This window comes from Xiphias gladius, chromosome 12, assembly GCF_016859285.1.
Source record: "Xiphias gladius isolate SHS-SW01 ecotype Sanya breed wild chromosome 12, ASM1685928v1, whole genome shotgun sequence".
Classification (NCBI taxonomy): domain Eukaryota; kingdom Metazoa; phylum Chordata; class Actinopteri; order Istiophoriformes; family Xiphiidae; genus Xiphias; species Xiphias gladius.
This window is the reverse complement of record NC_053411.1, coordinates 11,375,161-11,382,544: the sequence shown is the minus strand read 5'-3', so window position 1 is coordinate 11,382,544 and position 7,384 is coordinate 11,375,161.

Genomic DNA, 7,384 nt, shown 5'->3' with positions numbered 1-7,384 from the left:
GGTGCTGTTCATAAAGTTTGAGAGGGAAAAATGTGAGGATTTGCCACAAGTATTGTTTTAAAACACTTTTTTAGTTTGATATAGTCTCCAGTTTCATGTGATTCATATAGTTATGATATTGCAGTAACTATCTTTCGGACTATTGTGTGAATCTCCGGTGAGTTGCTATGTTAGCATAGCAAGCTAGTGCTAAGCCAAATTGTAAATATAAGTCGTGTTAGCTCTTTACACTACCATAGTATTTTGTGGTTAAGTTCTCCTTTGCGTTATCAGCACAGTAAACATTTGGAGATGTAGAAGGGAATTTGCTAGTTTTATGAGTTTATTTTCTGTTGGGTTAATGAGCACAATTAATAAGCTACAACAGTTTCCTCCATTTTGGACTCTGAATCCCCTCAAAGACTAGCTTCCAAAATGGCTGTCTATTGTTCAACAGCACGAATGTTAGTTGACTGTCAATTCACTGTGGGGTTATGACACGGTTTCACATATATCTTCTATTTTGACATTGTCTGCTATTATAGTAAATCTTTAAAATCACAAAAAGCAAATGGACTTTCTTGGAGATTTTGTGCTTCTGCAGGACATCAAATGCTTGTTTACAAGTGCATCCTCACTGTGGGACTTCTGTGTTTAAAACCACGCCATCGCAGCAGTTAGAGCCTCGGCAGGCGGCATCCAGGACCCCGGGGCCTCCGCTAATGAACACCTCGGGGCTTTTTGCTTGAGGCAGGAACACACACACACACACACACACACACACACAGTGAACCTTGGAAACCTCCACAACAGCCATGACTGAAAAAAATCCTGGTTGGCTGACTTACTTAGGATCCTCACAGCAGGGGAGACTGTTAGTGTGTCTGTCGCCGTGCATCTCAGCGCAGGAGGTGGGAGAGAGCCCTGACGATACCAAAATAGCCCTTTCTTTAGACATTTATCTATTCATCTCACCCACCCCCTTCTATCGCCATCCCTCTTGCTCTTGGCTGTAATTGCTCGCCATGGCTCTCCATTATAAAGTGCTCTTTTTAAGACCGAAACTTCTGACTGTAATTGGACTTTGTTTTTCTGAGATGACACAGGCATTTGTTTTGCACAAGATCTCCAGATTATTTTAAGTTATTTTTTTATAAAGAAGAACACGTCTTTTTTCAAACTGCTTGTTTTTTACCTTGGAAAACTTATAATCTCTCACGTTCTGAGAGACAGGCTGAGGCCTGTGTGTGTGAAAATACATTTACAGTTAGGCCAAAGCTTTGATTTGCAGTGACTCAGAGTAAGTGAACAAGAAGGTACGTGTCTCTGTTGATGCCTTGTTTGTTATTTTTACTTTTCATGATGGACAAGATACACTGGCTTGTGGATACAGTAGGTGACAGCAGTTTGTACACAAGGGGAAATCAGAAGCTGAAGAAGATATTTCAAGATTTTTTTTGGAAAAAACATATCACAGAGTTTTCAGAATGAGCGCTTTTCTTTATGAAGTTCTGAATGTACACCCTATGTTTGCAGCCGGCGTCAAGAAACAAGTCACGCCTGCACGAAAAGGGTGAGAGAAGTTTGTGAGAGACAGTGTGCGATTGTCTTATGAAATGAGAAAAGGAACATTTCCATATATAAACGGAGCGTGATGACAACAGGATCTGCTCCAGAGTTCCTGCTTGATCAAACCAGTGACTCATCTTCTCATCACTGCGCCGTTTCGCGGCAAAACAACAGAACTGAGCTCAGCTTGTGCGTCACTGGATCACTTTGATCTTTTCTACCAGTTCAAGGACACACAGATCACTTAAAGATTGATAAAACAGCAGGGGTTTTATTTTGGTACAAATAGAAAAGGATGAAGTTCTGGTAATTTCAACATACAGGATAAATGTAAAAACTATACTTCTTAGGTCACGTTAAGCCCCAGATCCAAGTTGGTTTCTTCTTCAAAACAAAAGTCCCTATTTTAGGCAAAATATCAGCTTAACATACAAGTTTTGCATCGCCGTTGGGGGCTGAAAACCTGAAAAATTAGCCGAAAATACAAGTTAAGCATTTTGTTTGTTAATGGGAATATATTCAGTATATATTCATCTTTTTAGATGAAAAAAAAAAAAAACGCCTGGTTATAGCTGGGTGACATTTCTGATTTAATCTAAATCATTTTGACGAGGAGCCTGTAAGGGTTTGAGACATGGTATCGATCTGAGGAGCATTTAAATGATGAGGCTGGTGTTGTTCCATATTCTTTTTCCTATAAACAAATTCAGTGCCCAAACTAACAGTGTTATTTTCGTCTCTCAACACTTCCCGACTTCCCTGCTCTGTCTAGTGGCAGTCAGCCACCGCTTCCTACTGACTGTAGTTTTTGGCAAACGTGACTCAAACAGGAGAAAATAGTGCATTTGTCGAGGACTATTTTCAGCCTCTTCATAGTGTTTTACAGCAGCAAGAGGGTGTGTGACAGACCCATTCAAAATAAACTACAAAACATCAAAACTTGAGAAAGAAAGCGTTTGGACACTTTGGTCTTTTGCTTACACTGCGGGTATTTAAGGAAAAAGCCAAGCTTTCAGTCTTCAGACCTTCGTCAGGGCAAATGTTTGACAAAAGGCGAATCTCAGAGCTTATAATGACACCAGACGGAGCACACCCGTGCTTTTTTTCATGCAAGTCCACATGGGAAATGTAGTTTGCAGCTCTAGTTCCCAAAGCCCACTTACAGATGTAACATCACAAGAACTGAAAGTTCATGAATACAAAAAGCAGCGTGGAAATCTAAATATTAGGTATCGAAGGGTTCCTAAGTGTTTGTGATATATTTTTGAAGCTTCATGTGTATTTGAACCTTTGGAACACGAACTATGTACTACATTTCCCATGTACGCTTGATACATTTATTGTTGGTTTTTTTATAGAATCAATTGATGATTAAAATGAAACAGAATATCCTTTAATCTTTCAACTTTCAAAAATCACAAAAAGGAAAGAGGACATAATAGGTTTTACTGGACATTAATGTGTGTGTGACAGAGTCAAAAAAGGCAAAGTGAGTGAACCCTGACATCCCTGTTTGAAAGCAGGCAATGGAGGTCACTTTTTCTATTGACCATGTTGTTTTCCATTTTAGTTCCCTCTCGGTATCTGTCACTGTTACACTATACTGACTCACAGCAATCAATTCACCTCACCCCACCTCACGATAACAGCACAAAAGTCGTTTTGCAACAAGCTAATTTGGGCCACAACCTGCTGTGCGTTGAATGTAGATGGTGTGTATGTGGGCAAATAAAGAGCACTTGTGTGTCAGATTCCTTCGTGTTGTTTTTATTAGGTCCATTAGGCAGCCGGCTATAGAGTCCCCAAGGTGTGTGTGCTCAGTTAACATGTTTGTTTTTCTCAAGGCTTTGTTGGAGTTAATGATGTCAAGCTTAATTGTGGCGCGCGCACACACACGCACGCACGCACACACACACACACACCCTTCCTTGTCTCAGAGGAATAGGGAGAACTGTATTTAACGAGGAGATATCCACCTAAAACTGGATTTTTCTACAGATTCTGAGTTGTTAAATTTAAAATTTGGATATATTTTTGAACATACAGTGAGTGTCAAATGTCGTTAAGACAGATAGGGATTTTTTCTCTGAATTTATTTCCTGGTTCCCTTCTACACATGCAGGATTTCGGGGTCAACGACTTGCCAGCCCTCTAATGTTTGTTGATTTTACCTCTCACTGTCACCCATTAAACCCATTAAACAGTGTCGACATCAATTGGTATCTCATACCTTTTAAATGTCCGAGAAAGAGCCCAAGACAGTCCTCCTATTTAGGAATTAACCCATCATCTCTGGAAATCAGCTAATGTTTAGCTCTGGTTAAATATTAAATCTCTTGCCTGGAAACTCGATTTGATTTGTTTCTTAAAGTGATTATATTTAACTTTTGCCTTTTTAGCGTTGAATGCTAAAAAAACAGCTAAAGCACCAGAAGCTACTGGTCATACCGGACAAAGTGCAGCTTTAGCAACAAAACCATTTAGTGTACTGAATTCATCAAGGCTGCGTTTTATTGCTTATGAATTTAACTTTTAATTTGTGCAAGAATGAGCATCCTGTTTCTCCTTTCAGAAGTTACATAGTGGCACTTTAAGCCTGGTTGAGATATAAACCACTTTCCAGTTAGCGCTGCCTTCTCATTGTCCCTTTTTTCTGAAGGATAAACATTTCAGGATGGTGGAATCGCGCTCTTTGACTTAAAGGAAGGTGAGCAGTGAGCCACTTCAGAAGGTCACTGTGTATTCGGCCCTGGTGTGGTTCAAATGTGTTAAACATTGACCAGTCTTCCTCCCTCTGTTCCCCAAATGTTTCCCAAAAGAAACTTTTTTTTTTTTTTTTTTTCCTCCTCCTGAGCCACAGCTCCATGCTCTTGGCTGATGGCCAGAGACAAAGATAAGATGTAGGGCACTTAGCCTGGCATTGGCATGGGAATCCTGTCGCCTGGAGGCCTTAATAATTCAATGCCTGAGATAAATTCACGGCTTAAGTCACGCAAAAGAGACAGAACAGAGCTTTATTATCATCTATACCATTCTTATGTGCATACCCAATTTCCTCGTGGAACTTTTTGGTCACTCTTATGTTAGTGTGAGAAACCTTTCACAGAAGTGGCGACACCCTGTGTGAGTTGTTTTTTTTTTTTTTTTGTCCCAGTTAGCGCTAAAGTAAACACACATACATGCAACAGGAGTCAATATTTGCACCAGGTCTTTTCGCTGCTTACTCATGTCCTGCACTGTTCCCCGCATCTTTCTGAACAGGTTTAATGCCCTGAAGCCATCCTGCATGTGTGCGCGTGTTTATAAAAGGGAGGTTTGCTGTGAGCCTACAGCCATGGGTGGGGTGATGTCGCCTTGTGTGCTATCAGGGTTTCTTTTCCACTGCATGTAAATGTTCCCTGTCCCTGTCAACACTTTGAAAGTCAATCCTCCCCCCAGCGCTGTTAAATGACACCAGCAGCAGCGATGTGTCACTCAGAGGCCCTGTTTAATCACGTCCTTGCTGTTGTTCAGAATTGATAGGCGTGTTAATAATTTAACGGAAGTAATAACCCAAATTAACAGATTTTCAATGCTTTCGTTTGGTCGTCTCTGGTCTCTTTGAGGTCGGAAACTTCTGTATCCTTTAGTAAAAGCATGTGTCTTTGCATAAGTAAAACTGATAAGACTCAGAAGGTCAAGAGGACGCACAGTGTCAAGGATTGTTAATCTTTGGTCTTGTGCATCGGCTCAAAACACCTCTCCATCTCCATCCCATCTCCATTATCTGGAAATAATATGATAGAGGATAGAGGTCGTCAGACTACCTACTCAAGATGAATAAGACAAATCATCCTTTCATTAAGGCACGAAACGGGAGAGAACGAGAGAAGGAAATGACAAAGAATAGAATATGAAGACGGATGGTTCAGTCAAATGAGGGAGGAAAGGGAGAAGTTACACTGCAGGTCAGTGGACACTGGCTTTTTATCACTGTAATGTACTAGTATTTAAACAATGAATATAGTGCATGATTAAATGACAACAGTGAAGTGAATTATTTATGGTTTGACATATATTAGTCATCTTTATTTGCTTTATTTTTTTTTCCATTATACCATAATAAAAACACAACAAACTGTTCCAAAATATGAATAACAGAATGTGTTTCTGCGTTTTTAAAAAAAAAAGCACAATGAAATGATATCCACAAATACCAAGATGAAACAAAACACGTCTAACATGAGATGTTTTGATTACAACGATCAAGGACAACATTATATTTTGCTGATTACCTCACAAGGGTTTTTAAAAAGGACTACTCCGGTGATTTAGTATCGCACTCACATAAAGTTGCACGAATCGATTTTTAAGACAAGATATTCTGAGTTTTAGTTTCTAATATGGTCCAAGCTCCAAAAACTCTACAAACAAAAGCTTTGTGTTTTAAGTTTGTAGTCTCCAAGCCCAGGCCGAGATGACCCTCTTTGTGACTTGTAAACTAACATTTTATGTGCAAGGTTGGTTGAGTGCACCTTCGAGTCCTATATGTTCTGCTTGATCCTGCCGTCATGTTAATTTGCTTTTCCACACAAGGACAAAAGAGGTAGACATTTAGAACTAGTGACGTCAGTACAAAATACATGTGGATTCTGTGTGCTTCTTGCTTTGGTTAAATTTGGTTTTTCTCCTTGTCAAGAAGATTGATTTATTCGAAGTATTGTCCAGAGTATTTTTAAACATAAAAAAATAAATATTCAACTTAACTGATTTGGCTGTTACAGTATACTGGACAATAGAGAACTAAGTATTATATTCTCATTGCCATTTTCTTTTCATTTTGTATTTTGAGACGAAACTGAAAACATTTGAATTGGCTCATCACCTAAAGAATTTCCAGTATTTCTCAACCTGGACCTCATTCTCATAACTGCGGCCATTCTGACTGTGGGTCACGCCAACTTTGCACTTGCCACCAACTCTGTAGTAGAAATTCAGCAAATGTCAACTCTGACAAAACAGCTAAGCTCTGTGCTTACTAAGACCACAATTACAACTGTCATTTCAAGTGTCTCGTGTGAATAAAATTCAGATGCGATTTACTTTTTATTCAGACTTAGCCACATAAATACATCTCCGTTAGCTAGATCACAAGGCTGATTGTAATCCATCTTGATTTTCCCGGTTAGCATGCAAATCAGGGTAGGCACTACCTCCATCCAGAGGGGAGGTGGAAATGCACCTGAAGCTGTTTGATGGAGCATGGAAAGAAAGTGTAAATGGGTTCACACTTTCTGTCAAATTTACTGAGCCGTATTTTTGTTCAATTGGTTTCAGAGACGAGTGTTACTGTTTATGTCAAATTTAAGCTTCAGGAGGCTTGTGCTACTTGCCCCAATACAAGTTTTCTTTCCCCAGACTCCGTGTTTCCTATAAATCCCTACAACCAAGGTGACAAGTTCAAAGTTAACATGACTCAAAGTCAGAAGGCTCACATATGAGAATACGACAAAAGGTTGAAATATACTGGAGTTTTCCTGTTAAAATAAACAACGTTCCGCTTAATGGAGGAGGCATTACTAATGTCACTCACACTTTGCATCTGTCTCTCTCACACACACACACACACACACACACACACACACACACACACACACACACACACACACACACACAAGATTTAAAGGCAGAGGTAACACTCACATCTCTTTAACTGAATTGCTCTCCACAACAAATGATTCTTGATACTATAAACACTTACTGAATGACAGCACATGGTGTCTGCCATTCACTATAAACGCACCCACGCAAATAGACACATGCTTAGAAATGAATGGGGAAAATTCATTTGGAAAAA